This window comes from Panthera onca, chromosome E2 (genome assembly GCF_046562875.1).
Source record: "Panthera onca isolate mPanOnc1 chromosome E2, mPanOnc1 haplotype 2, whole genome shotgun sequence".
Lineage (NCBI taxonomy): Eukaryota > Metazoa > Chordata > Mammalia > Carnivora > Felidae > Panthera > Panthera onca.
Window position 1 is genome coordinate 61,466,235 of NC_138353.1, and position 14,290 is coordinate 61,480,524.

General features: G+C 43.3%; 1 long non-coding RNA gene across 1 annotated transcript; it reads left to right on the plus strand.

Annotated features, from left to right (window-relative positions):
- The first annotated feature begins 223 nt into the window (after positions 1–223).
- LOC144614571 (uncharacterized) lies at positions 224–14,088 on the plus strand. Its single transcript, XR_013552405.2, has 4 exons — positions 224–944; positions 2,049–2,150; positions 3,207–3,399; positions 13,895–14,088. It is a non-coding gene; the product is annotated as an uncharacterized LOC144614571 (long non-coding RNA).
- Positions 14,089–14,290: the final 202 nt, after the last annotated feature.

Here is a 14,290-nt window from a genome sequence, read left to right on the forward strand (position 1 = left end):
ATAGTACACGTTTTGTTTCTATCCTACTTGCAAATCGGGGAAAGGAAAAATCTACAAAGAACTTGAAAAGTGCTATTTTAGTAAACACTTCAGAAGTTTCAGAAGTAAATTCCCTCTATTTCCTGCAGGATTCCCATTGTACACTTTAGCTTTGAAGAAAAACAAATCTTTCATGTCTTAGAATATTCGATGTATATGTTATCTACTGAGTGATCTTCTTCTTGGGAAGAAGTCACTAAAGAGAATGTTTTGCTCAGGTTCACCTCTCCCTTGACAAAGTTCATACCAGCAAAGTGAAATCGAAGTCTGAAGAAACAGCCTGTGCAGAAAGAAAATGCTCAGCTTAAGATCCATAAGAATCAGATAAAAAAAAATTTACTGTCAAATGTTATGTAAATCAGAAATGAACATCATTACTTCCTTTTTGAGTTTCTCTTCTTTAACTGTGGTAAAATACATGCATTAGAAAGTTCCCAGCATAAACATTTAAGTGTACATTTTAGTAGTGCTAAGTACATTCACGTCCTTCTATAGTCATTCCACCTTTCTCAAATCTGTCTTAAAGTCAGGAGATATGAGTACACGCATCAAGGATTCGATGCAGGGAATCTTGACATCTCGTAAATGTAACCTGGAAGAGGTGTTGCTTGGAAGAAAACCTCACTTGGTAGAATGAGTTTGGTCCGGGAAAGTAAAAAGTGGCTTCCTGCCTTGGGAAACCTGTCCTTTCTCCTCTCCCTGCTCCTGGGCTGACTCGTGGGAACAGGTGCGCACATTCAAGTAAACTGTTTTATGCTTGACAGCAAAAAGGAACTGGGGGACAACTGTGATGCACTTAGGTGTGAGAAAGGGTCAAAGGACGCCAGATGGGACACGCTGAAGAAGAATGTAGACGTTTGTGATGGAATGTGTGGACAAAGAAGCTCACAGAAGCTCACAGAAGAGTAAGACTTTCAGGAGTTAATTGTTACAAACACTGTTGTAAGAACGAATGCATCAGACAACGGGGATAATTTTCTTTCTTTGAGCACATTTAACACCAACCATACTTTTACCATAGTAATCAGTAAAGAATTGTGTTTCTCCCTTCTGCTTTGATATCTGTGATCTGCACCTTCCTTCACTTTGTGGAAACCTCAGGGTTCATTTTCATTGTCCTTTACATTTCAGTCCCATCATAGCGACATGACTGCCATATGTATGTATATTTTTGGTTAAACTCTAGACATTGGGTAGGAAATATTTGGAGGAGAATTCAGGTGTACTGAGATGGTATCTTGGTGCAGATGAGATGGGAGTTTATGTCTGGCAGGAGATCAGGGGTGCCGGCATTACTGAATCCTGTGAACTCAGTTTTCCTTCCTTTCCCTCTTTTCCCTTCCCATCCCTTCCCCGCATTCCTTTCCCAGGAGACAATATTCTGAAGGTGGGCAATTCACATCATTTTCTTTTCATCAGTGTATTTTGCATTCTTCTCAACTAGTGTTTTTGACGCAGGTGGCAGGAGTTCCCTCGTGAAGTGTAGAAATGTCCAGTAGGTCATTGTACAGTGTTAATAACACCATGTCCAAGAAAGATGTCTCTATGGCAATGTCATGGCCCGAGCCTTGATTGAGAGTTCAGGACTCTTGGGGGGAAATCAGACAAGTCAGGAACCCCTGCATCATCTTTATGTGTTTAGTTGTGATGAGTTGGTCAGGCTTGGCTTTGTACACTGAAAAGAAATACGCTTATGCAGTCCCAATCACAAGAGCCTGAGTGCATCTCGTGTGGGCTTTTTATATTTATGTGCTGTATTAATGGGTAGGAATAGAGAGCTATGAAGAGAAGCTCAGAGTTGCCAAAGACTTGCCAGCGCGCTGGAGTTTGACTTTGTTTAGTCCCTTCATGGGGGGCATCAATGCTTTCCTCTGGGTGTGTTTGTGGATCTGTGCATTTACGGGGAATGGGAGAGGGCACATTTGAGACCTGCCTTCAGATTTCAGGGAGGGAAAAAAGGCAGAATTTCACATGGGCTACCAGGGAATCTATGTTTCTTTCTCCTGTAGGAAGCTGGGACTGAAAGAATGGGAGCAGGTGGAAGGGGAGAAGCAGCTGTCAGTTACAGAGGAGAAAGTGAAATTAGCTGCAGAAGAGCTACGGAACTACAAGTGAGTTTAGCTTCTACCAGCAGCTCACACGACACCCATTGTATTACTTTGAAACTTTGTACAGTGTTTAGAGCCAAGTAGCACACAAATACACACAAACATTCAAGAGACATTTGTTCCTATAGAGACTTCAAGAGAAATGTGACATTTTCCAGACATTAAGTTAAAAATATGAACCTAAACAAGTTAAGTCAATAAAGATTTCCTGATCCCCGATGCTGGCCAGACTATGTGGAAATGTGGTTCCTGAACATGTTCCTGGAGGTGCTGGAAATGATTACAAACCTCAGGAAGCAGTTCGGTGGAGGACGAATCACATCAACAAATATGACCATCCCATTTGAGAGACCCACTTGTTGTAACCATGAGGAAATGATAAGGATACAAGGAAAAGATTTGAACTTTATGATGAAAGATACTTATTGCAAGATTAGGGAGCTGTCACCACAGGTAAGGAGACCGTGTCAATGTGGAGTCCCGCAGGCATTGAATAATAAATCCAAGATGATGTAGCGATGGCTGGGAGCTTTCTGTACTCTCCTCATGTGAAATGTGTCTTATATGATTGGGTCGTGTGTATGAGAATTCAGTTCTTATAATGGGAACCTGGGCCAATTAACATCACCCTCAACATGGTGCTGCATCTGATGAAAGCCATTGCACGCCCAGGAGAAGAGTAGAAGAAACACAAGAACAGCTGGAGCAGTCAGAGCTCACCTTCGGAAACCAGGTAGCCTGCACTCTGCCTAATAGTTCCTGAGTGCTTCAGCACCTAACGCAGATGATGATATGGGCCACTGAATCTCTCCACATGGGTTTTTATTGATGTGCTCTTTCAGATGGCTCTTTGTGAGAAGGCGGCTCAGGACACTTGGGGAAGAATGTTTTTCTGTCCTCTTGTGCACACCCTGCCACAGCTGAACATGGATGCGTTTCTCTCTTCCAGCTCCTCCCAGCTCGGGGCTCATGATCTGGAGAGGGCGGTAGTGGGACAGAGCAGGGAGGTCACCTACTTGAAATGCAGGTCCAGGATTTTGACATTTTTTTTTTTTTAAGGGTGCTGTGAGGTTTTTAAAAAGGCTAAACTGTTCGGTGTCCACTGGAGACCTGGGTGTGGTAACTCTTAGTGAAACTGATTCATCTTGATCTTCAAGACTGGAAGTCATCCAAAGACAGAGGCTTCCAGAGGAATTCAGGAGGCACAAACCAATGGCAAGAGGACCTGACAGGGAGATCCTTCCATGGAGAGGTATGGAGTTTTGGAAGTGTGTGGGTGCTTAGGAATTTGTCCATTTCTTCCAGGTTGTCCAGTTTGTTGGCATATAATTTTTCATAGTATTCCCTGATAATTGCTTGTATCTCTGAGGGATTGGTTGTAATAATTCCATTTTCATTCATGATTTTATCTATTTGGGTCATCTCCCTTTCTTTTTGAGAAGCCTGTCTAGAGGTTTATCAATTTTGTTTATTTTTTCAAAAAACCAACTCTTGGTTTCATTGATCTGCTCTACAGTTTTTTTAGATTCTATATTGTTTATTTCTGCTCTGATCTTTATTATTTCTTTTTTTCTGATGGGTTTGGGCTGTCTTTGCTGTTCTGCTTGTATTTCCTTTAGGTGTGCTGTTAGATTTTGTATTTGGGATTTTTCTTGTTTCTTGAGATAGGCCTGGATTGCAATGTGTTTTCCTCTCAGGACTGCCTTCGCTGCATCCCAAAGCGTTTGGATTGTTGTATTTTCATTTTCATTTGTTTCCATATATTTTTAAATTTCTTCTCTAATTGCCTGGTTGACCCATTCATTCTTTAGTAGGGTGTTCTTTAACATCCATGCTTTTGGAGGTTTTCCAGACTTTTTCCTGTGGTTGATTTCAAGCTTCATAGCGTTGTGGTCTGAAAGTATGCATGGTATGATCTAAATTCTTGTATACTTATGAAGGGCTGTTTTGTGACCGAGTATGTGATCTATCTTGGAGAATGTTCCATGTGCACTCGAGAAGAAAGTATATTCTGTTGCTTTGGGATGCAGAGTTCTAAATATATCTGTCAAGTCCATCTGAACCAATGTATCATTCAGGGCCCTTGTTTCTTTATTGATCCTGTGTCTAGATGATCTATGCATTGTTGTAAGTGGAGTATTAAAGTCCCCTGAAATTACCACATTCTTATCAATAGGGTTGCTTATGTTTGTGATGAATTGTTTTATATATTTGGGGGCTCCTGTATTCAGCACATAGACATTTATAATTGTTAGCTCTTCCTGATGGATAGACCCTGTAATTATTATATAATGCCCTTCTTCATCTCTTGTTACAGCCTTTAATTTAAAGTCTAGTTTGTCTGATATCAGTATGGCTACTCAAGCTTTCTTTTGACTTCCAGTAGCATGATAGATGGTTCTCCATCCCTCACTTTCAATCTGAAGGTGTCCTCGGGTCTAAAATGAATCTCTTGTAGACAGCAAATAGATGGGTCTTGTGTTTTTATCCATTCTGATACCTTATGTCTTTTGGTTGGAGCATTTAGTCCATTTACATTCAGTGTTATTATAGAAAGATATGGGTTTAGAGTCATTGTGATATCCATAGGTTTCATGCTTGTAGCAATGTCTCTGGTTCTTTGTGGTCCTTGCAACATTTCACTCACAGAATCCCCATAGGATCTCTTGTAGGGCTGGTTTAGTGGTGATGAATTCCTTCAGTTTTTGTTTGTTTGGGAAGACCTTTATCTCTCCTTCTATTCTGAATGACAGACTTGCTAGGTAAAGGATTCTTGGCTGCATATTTTTTTCTGTTATCACATTGAAGATTTCCTGCCATTCCTTTCTGGCCTGCCAAGTTTCAGTAGATAGGTCTGCCACTAGTCTTATGGGTCTCCCTTTATGTGTTAGAGCCTGTTTATCCCTAGCTGCTTTCAGAATTTTCTCTTTATCCTTCTATTTTGTCAGTTTCACTGTGATATATCGTGCAGAAGATCGATTCAAGTTATGTTTGAAGGGAGTTCTCTGTGCCTCTTGGATTTCAATGCCTTTTTCCTTCCCCAGATCAGGAAAGTTCTCAGCTATGATTTGTTCAAGTACACCTTCAGCCCCTTTCTCTCTCTCTTCCTCTTCTGGAATTCCTATTATACAGATATTGTTCCATTTGATTGCATCACTTACTTCTCTAATTCTCCCCTCATACTCCTGGAGTTTTTTTAATCTCTTTTTTTCAGCTTCCTCTTTTCCCATAATTTTATCTTCTAATTAGCCTATTCTCTCCTCTGCCTCTTCAATCTGAGCTGTGGTCGCCTCCATTTTATTTTGCACCTCATTTATAGCATTTTTTTTTTTTTTTTTTAATATATGAAATTTACTGTCAAATTGGTTTCCATACAACACCCAGTGCTCATCCCAAAAGGTGCCCTCCTCAATACCCATCACCCACCCTGCCCTCCCTCCCACCCTGCCCTCCCTCCCACCCCCCATCAACCCTCAGTTTGTTCTCAGTTTTTAACAGTCTCTTATGCTTTGGCTCTCTCCCACTCTAACCTCTTTTTTTTTTTTTTTCCTTCCCCTCCCCCATGGGTTTCTGTTACGTTTCTCAGGATCCACATAAGAGTGAAACCATATGGTATCTGTCTTTCTCTGTATGGCTTATTTCACTTAGCATCACACTCTCCAGTTCCATCCATGTTGCTACAAAAGGCCATATTTCATTTTTTCTCATTGCCACGTAGTATTCCATTGTGTATATAAACCACAATTTCTTTATCCATTCATCAGTTGATGGACATTTAGGCTCTTTCCATAATTTGGCTATTGTTGAGAGTGCTGCTATAAACATTGGGGTACAGGTGCCCCTATGCATCAGTACTCCTGTATCCCTTGGATAAATTCCTAGCAGTGCTATTGCTGGGTCATAGGGTAGGTCTATTTTTAATTTTCTGAGGAACCTCCACACTGCTTTCCAGAGCGGCTGCACCAATTTGCATTCCCACCAACAGTGCAAGAGGGTTCCCGTTTCTCCACATCCTCTCCAGCATCTATAGTCTCCTGATTTCTTCATTTTGGCCACTCTGACTGGCGTGAGGTGGTATCTGAGTGTGGTTTTGATTTGTATTTCCCTGATAAGGAGCGACGTTGAACATCTTTTCATGTGCCTGTTGGCCATCCGGATGTCTTCTTTAGAGAAGTGTCTATTCATGTTTTCTGCCCATTTCTTCACTGGGTTATTTGTTTTTCGGGTGTGGAGTTTGATGAGCTCTTTATAGATTTTGGATACTAGCCCTTTGTCCGATGTGTCATTTGCAAATATCTTTTCCCATTCCGTTGGTTGCCTTTTAGTTTTGTTGGTTGTTTCCTTTGCTGTGCAGAAGCTTTTTATCTTCATAAGGTCCCAGTAATTCACTTTTGCTTTTAATTCCCTTGCCTTTGGGGATATGCCGAGTAAGAGATTGCTACGGCTGAGGTCAGAGAGGTCTTTTCCTGCTTTCTCCTCTAAGGTTTTGATGGTTTCCTGTCTCACATTCAGGTCCTTTATCCATTTTGAGTTTATTTTTGTGAATGGTGTGAGAAAGTGGTCTAGTTTCAACCTTCTGCATGTTGCTGTCCAGTTCTCCCAGCACCATTTGTTAAAGAGACTGTCTTTTTTCCATTGGATGTTCTTTCCTGCTTTGTCAAAGATGAGTTGGCCATACGTTTGTGGGTCTAGTTCTGGGGTTTCTATTCTATTCCATTGGTCTATGTGTCTGTTTTTATGCCAATACCATGCTGTCTTGATGATGACAGCTTTGTAGTAGAGGCTAAAGTCTGGGATTGTGATGCCTCCTGCTTTGGTCTTCTTCTTCAAAATTACTTTGGCTATTCGGGGCCTTTTGTGGTTCCATATGAATTTTAGGATTGCTTGTTCTAGTTTCGAGAAGAATGCTGGTGCAATTTTGATTGGGATTGCATTGAATGTGTAGATAGCTTTGGGTAGTATTGACATTTTGACAATATTTATTCTTCCAATCCATGAGCAGGGAATGTCTTTCCATTTCTTTATATCTTCTTCAATTACCTGCATAAGCTTTCTATAGTTTTCAGCATACAGATCTTTTACATCTTTGGTTAGATTTATTCCTAGGTATTTTATGCTTCTTGGTGCAATTGTGAATGGGATCAGTTTCTTCATTTGTCTTTCTGTTGCTTCATTGTTAGTGTATAAGAATGCAACTGATTTCTGCACATTGATTTTGTATCCTGCAACTTTGCTGAATTCATGTATCAGTTCTAGCAGACTTTTGGTGGAGTCTATCGGATTTTCCATGTATAATATCATGTCATCTGCAAAAAGCGAAAGCTTGACTTCATCTTTGCCAATTTTGATGCCTTTGATTTCCTTTTGTTGTCTGATTGCTGATGCTAGAACTTCCAGCACTATGTTAAACAGCAGCGGTGAGAGTGGGCATCCCTGTCGTGTTCCTGATCTCAGGGAAAAAGCTCTCAGTTTTTCCCCGTTGAGGATGATGTTAGCTGTGGGCTTTTCATAAATGGCCTTTATGATCTTTAAGTATGTTCCTTCTATCCCGACTTTCTCAAGGGTTTTTATTAAGAAAGGGTGCTGGATTTTGTCAAAGGCCTTTTCTGCATCGATTGACAGGATCATATGGTTCTTCTCTTTTTTTTTGTTAATGTGATGTATCACGTTGATCGATTTGCGAATGTTGAACCAGCCCTGCATCCCAGGAATGAATCCCACTTGATCATGGTGAATAATTCTTTTTATATGCTGTTGAATTCGATTAGCTAGTATCTTATTAAGAATTTTTGCATCCATATTCATCAGGGATATTGGCCTGTAGTTCTCTTTTTTTACTGGGTCTCTGTCTGGTTTAGGAATCAAAGTAATACTGGCTTCATAGAATGAGTCTGGAAGTTTTCCTTCCCTTTCTATTTCTTGGAATAGCTTGAGAAGGATAGGTATTATCTCTGCTTTAAATGTCTGGTAGAACTCCCCTGGGAAGCCATCTGGTCCTGGACTCTTATTTGTTGGGAGATTTTTGATAACCGATTCAATTTCTTCGCTGGTTATGGGTCTGTTCAAGCTTTCTATTTCCTCCTGATTGAGTTTTGGAAGCGTGTGGGTGTTTAGAAATTTGTCCATTTCTTCCAGGTTGTCCAATTTGCTGGCATATAATTTTTCATAGTATTCCCTGATAATTGTTTGTATCTCTGAGGGATTGGTTGTAATCATTCCATTTTCATTCATGATTTTATCTATTTGGGTCATCTCCCTTTTCTTTTTGAGAAGCCTGGCTAGAGGTTTGTCAATTTTGTTTATTTTTTCAAAAAACCAACTCTTGGTTTCGTTGATCTGCTCTACAGTTTTTTTAGATTCTATATTGTTTATTTCTGCTCTGATCTTTATTATTTCTCTTCTTCTGCTGGGTTTAGGCTGCCTTTGCTGTTCTGCTTCTATTTCCTTTAGGTGTGCTGTTAGATTTTGTATTTGGGATTTTTCTTGTTTCTTGAGATAGGCCTGGATTGCAATGTATTTTCCTCTCAGGACTGCCTTCGCTGCATCCCAGAGCGTTTGGATTGTTGTATTTTCATTTTCGTTTGTTTCCATATATGTTTTAATTTCTTCTCTAATTGCCTGGTTGACCCACTCATTCGTTAGTAGGGTGTTCTTTAACCTCCATGCTTTTGGAGGTTTTCCAGACTTTTTCCTGTGGTTGATTTCAAGCTTCATAGCATTGTGGTCCGAAAGTATGCATGGTATAATTTCAATTCTTGTAAACTTATGAAGGGCTGTTTTGTGACCCAGTATATGATCTATCTTGGAGAATGTTCCATGTGCACTCGAGAAGAAAGTATATTCTGTTGCTTTGGGATGCAGAGTTCTAAATATATCTGTCAAGTCCATCTGATCCAATGTATCATTCAGGGCCCTTGTTTCTTTATTGACTGTGTGTCTAGATGATCTATCCATTTCTGTAAGTGGGGTGTTAAAGTCCCCTGCAATGACCACATTCTTATCAATGAGGTTGCTTATGTTTATGAGTAATTGTTTTATATATCTGGGGGCTCGGGTATTTGGCGCATAGACATTTATAATAGTTAGCTCTTCCTGGTGGATAGACCCTGTGATTATTATATAATGCCCTTCTTCATCTCTTGTTACAGCCTTTAATTTAAAGTCTAGTTTGTCTGATATAAGTATGGCTACTCCAGCTTTCTTTTGGCTTCCAGTAGCATGATAAATAGTTCTCCATCCCCTCACTCTCAATCTAAAGGTGTCCTCAGATCTGAAATGTGTCTCTTGTAGACAGCAAATAGATGGGTCTTGTTTTTTTATCCATTCTGATACCCTATGTCTTTTAGTTGGCGCATTTAATCCATTTACATTCAGTGTTATTATAGAAAGATATGGGTTTAGAGTCATTGTGATGTCTGTATGTTTTATGCTTGTAGTGATGTCTCTGGTACTTTGTCTCACAGGATCCCCCTTAGGATCTCTTGTAGGGCTGGTTTCGTGGTGACAAATTCCTTCAGTTTTTGTTTGTTTGGGAAGACCTTTATCTCTCCTTCTATTCTAAATGACAGACTTGCTGGATAAAGGATTCTCGGCTGCATATTTTTTCTGTTTAGCACACTGTAGATATCGTGCCAAGCCTTTCTGGCCTGCCAAGTTTCAAAGGAGAGATCAGTCACGAGTCTTATAGGTCTCCCTTTATATGTGAGGGCACGTTTATCCCTTGCTGCTTTCAGAATTTTCTCTTTATCCTTGTATTTTGCCATTTTCACTATGATATGTCGTGCAGAAGATCGATTCAAGTTACGTCTGAAGGGAGTTCTCTGTGCCTCTTGGATTTCAATGCCTTTTTCCTTCCCCAGTTCAGGGAAGTTCTCAGCTATAATTTGTTCAAGTACCCCTTCAGCACCCTTCCCTCTCTCTTCCTCCTCTGGGATACCAATTATGCGTATATTATTTTTTTTTAGTGTATCACTTAGTTCTCTAATTTTCCCCTCATACTCCTGGATTTTTTTATCTCTCTTTCTTTCAGCTTCCTCTTTCTCCATAACTTTATCTTCTAGTTCACCTATTCTCTCCTCTGTCTCTTCAAGCCGAGCCATCGTGGATTCCATTTTGTTTTGCAATTCGTTTAAAGCGTTTTTCAACTCCTCGTGACTGTTCCTTAGTCCCTCGATCTTTGTGGCAAGAGATTCTCTGCTGTCCTGTATACTGTTTTCAAGCCCAGCGATTAATTTTATGACTATTATTCTAAATTCACTTTCTGTTATATTATTTAAATCCTTTTGGATCAGTTCATTAGCTGTTGTTATTTCCTGGAGATTCTTCTGAGGGGAATTCTTCCGTTTGGTCATTTTGGAGAGGACCTGCAGGGCACTTCCCCTGTGCTGTGGTGTATAACTGGAGTTAGTGGGCGTGGCCGCAGTCCGACCCGATGTCTGCCCCCAGCCCACTGCTGGGGCCACAGTCAGACTGGTGTGTGCCTTCTCTTCCCCTCTCCTAGGGGCGGGATTCACTGTGGGGTGGCGTGTCCCGTCTGGGCTACTTGCACACTGCCAGGCTTGTGTTGCTGGGGATCTGGCGTATTAGCTGGGGTGGGTAGGCAAGGTGCACGGGGGCTGGAGGGGCAGGCTTAGCTCGCTTCTCCTTAGGTGATCCACTTCAGGAGGAGCCCTGTGGCAGCGGGAGGGAGTCAGATCCGCTGCCGGCGGTTTGGCTCCGCAGAAGCACAGAGTTGGGTGTTTGCGCGGAGCGAGCAAGTTCCCTGGCAGGAACTGGTTCCCTTTGGGATTTTGGCTGGGGGATGGGCGGGGGAGATGGCGCTGGCGTGCGCCTTTGTTCCCCGCCAAGCTGAGCTCTGCCGTCCGGGGGCTCAGCAGCTCTCCCTCCCTTTGTCCTCCAGCCTTCCCGCTTTCCGAGCAGAGCTGTTCACTTATGACCTCCCAGACGCTAAGTCGCGCTTGCTGTCGGAACACAGTCCGTCCGGCCCCTCCGCTTTTGCCAGCCAGACTCGGGGGCTCTGCTTGGCCGGCGAGCCGCCCCTCCGCCCCGGCTCCCTCCCGCCAGTCCGTGGAGCGCGCACCGCCTCGCCGCCCTTCCTACCCTCTTCCGTGGGCCTCTCGTCTGCGCTTGACTCCGGAGACTCCCTTCTGCTAATCCTCTGGCGGTTTTCTGGGTTCTTTAGGCAGGTGTAGGTGGAATCTAAGTGATCGGCAGGACGCGCTGTGAGCCCCGCGTCCTCCTACGCCGCCATCTTCCGGACCCCCCTCATTTATAGCATTTTTAAAGCTCCTCATGACTATTTATTAGTCCCTTGATCTCTGTAGCAATACTCTGCTGTCCTCTATACTTTTTTCAAGCCCAGCGATTAGTTTTATGACTGTTATTCTAAATTCTTGTTCTGTTATATTGCTTCAATCATTTTTGATCGATTTGTTAGCTGTCGCTACTTCCTGGAGTTTCTTTTGGGGAGAGTTCTCCGTTTTGTCATTTTGGGTAGTCCCTGGGGTGGCGCACACTGCAGGGCACTTCCCCTGTGCTGTCTGGAGTAACTTGTGCTGGTGGGCAGGGCCACAGTCAGACCCGATGTCTGTCCCCAGCCCACCGCTGGGGCCACAGTCAGACTGGTGTGTACCTTACCTTCCCCTCTCCCAGGGGCAGGACTCACTGTGGAGTGGTGTGGCCCCTGTCTGGGCTACTTGCACACTGCCAGGCTTGTGGTGCTGCTTTAATGGGATCTGCCATATTAGCTGGAGTGGATCCACAACGTGCACAGGGGTGGGAGGGGCAGGTGTAGCTTGCTTTGCCGTAGGTGGTCCCCTGCAGGAGGGGCCCTGCAGCACCAGGAGGGAAGCAGACCCATTGGATGGATGGATCCACAGAAGCACAGCGTCGGGCATTTGCGTGGTGCAAGCAAGTTTGGTGACTGGAACTGGTTCCCTTTGGAATTTCGGCTGGGGGATGGGAGAGGGAGATGGTGCTGGCCAGCATCTTGTTCCCTGCTGAGCTGAGTTCTGTCTTCTGGGGCTCAACAACTCTTCCTCCCGGTGTCCTCTTGCCTTCCTGCCCCCCAAGCAGAGCTGCTGACTTTTAACATTCCAGATGTTAAGTCTCGCTGGCTGTCAGAACTCACGCAGTCAGGCCCCTCCACTTTTGCAAGTCAGACTTCGGGGGCTCTGCCTTGCCGGGCGGGCTGCCCCTCCACCACCCAGCTGCCTCCCGCCAGTCTGTGTAGCGAGCACCACCTCTCCACCCTTCCTACCCTCTTCTGTGGGCCTCCTGTCTACACTTTTCTCCGGAGAGTCCGTTCTGCTAGTCTTCTGTTAGTTTTCTGGGTTATTTAGGCAGATGTGAGTAGAATCTAAGGGATCAGCAGGACGAGGTGAGCCCAGTGTCCTCCTACACCACCATCTTCCCAAGAAAGAGGATTTTTACACAAAGGTAGATGTATCAGCAGTACTGGTGTGTATTTTACAGACACAATGTTGTGGGTTCTGTGACAGATGAGACGCACCCCTAACTTCAGGTGTCTCAGGTGTGCTGTGTGAAATGGGGCACATGCATTATATGACACAGAACATGTGGTCACCATAATGGAAGCAGCAGTGAAGCAATGGGAGAAACTTGAATCATACAGGAATAGAAGGGAAGTTGTGGACGGCAAGCAGAGTTCAAGGAGGTGCAGAGGGGAGGGTGTTGGGGTCAGTAGGATGGACTTGGAGGCCTTTCGTGGCAGAGCCCACAGCCTGGGCAGGGAGCATGAGGATATCTGCAAAGAACTGCTTCACAGGTTCAAGCACAGTGTACAATGCCGTCATCCTCTTTGGAATGTCAAGGTTACCACAGTGCACCCAGTTCATAATTTAAAAACAAGATTGTTGTTTCCCTTGGTTTTCTGAAGGGTCTGCACATGTATGAGAAAATGTCCTGGAGATTTGGTAAATTAAACTTGGTCTTAGGAAGTGCTTGTCTGCCTAAATTTTTGTGTCTCAATGAGATTACATGTGAAGACAGGTTGTAGATCAGCTGAGTGGCTTCCTTGGCTTCCAGCCTGAGTCAGACTCTTAGTGGGGATTCAGGGTTGAGGAGGAGCCACCCTGCTGAACTCCTGTCACCACACCCCTGCATCTGCTGTCACCACCCTGCCTGAGGGTTTGCATCTCTGGAACTTCCCTCACAATTTCCTGAGGTTTTGCCTGTGTTCCTGCTGTCTCAGCTCTAACACCAGTTCTCAGTGGGGCCATCTCAGAGCCTCAGGTTTGTAATCTGAGAAACAGGGACAATGTTGGTTTCTGAGGTCAGTACGATGAAGAGATGATAAGCACATAAGGAATTTGTAAAATGTTATCGGATGAGTGGGCCCTCACCCTTCTCAGGGTGGAAATGAATATATCTGCATACAGAAGATCATCTACAGATGTTCCTTCAATTTCATGCAACTAAGAGTATAATGCCTGAGGCTGAGAGATTGGCAGTCACTATTTCAAAAGGTACGGCAAAGACCCCAGTTTTTTTCTATGAAAAGTCAGGTCCTACTTTACAAAGAAGAAAAAGATAACTTTGATACTGTGTACATTCAGGAATCTATATCTAAGATTTGAAGACAGTCATCTTCCCTTATAGGTAGACACACAGATGCGGCCCCACAATTAAGTGTTCATCCAAGGCCACAGATACATTGTTGAAGACAAAATGCGTAGAGGACAACAGAAGATCCCATTGCAATAACCCCAAATCTCTTTGCCTTACAGGAGAATTTGAAGTTTGAAGAGAACCCTGCACTGTGACAAATGGGCTGTGGTGACGTAATATATTTAGAAAAGTTGCCTGATATTTGTATTTGACTGAATTATTTCCCTGATCAATCCTGTCCCTTCTATTTTGTCTTTCCTCATTTCCCCTGATAAACGCATCACAGTTCTGTCTCTGTGTCAGTATCTGCTTCCAGGAGGATGTACGGTCATTCTGTTTTGCTGTACAGAGTGTGACTCCTGTATACACAGTCACAAACAGGTAGAATCTACAGTAATAGGGGCAGAAGATAAGTCACTCTTTGAATTGTATTGACTGTGCATTCCCCCTGGTTCCTTCTGGGGTGGTGGACACAACCTTCCTCTAGATCTGGTGATGGTGGTGTTCACTCCTCA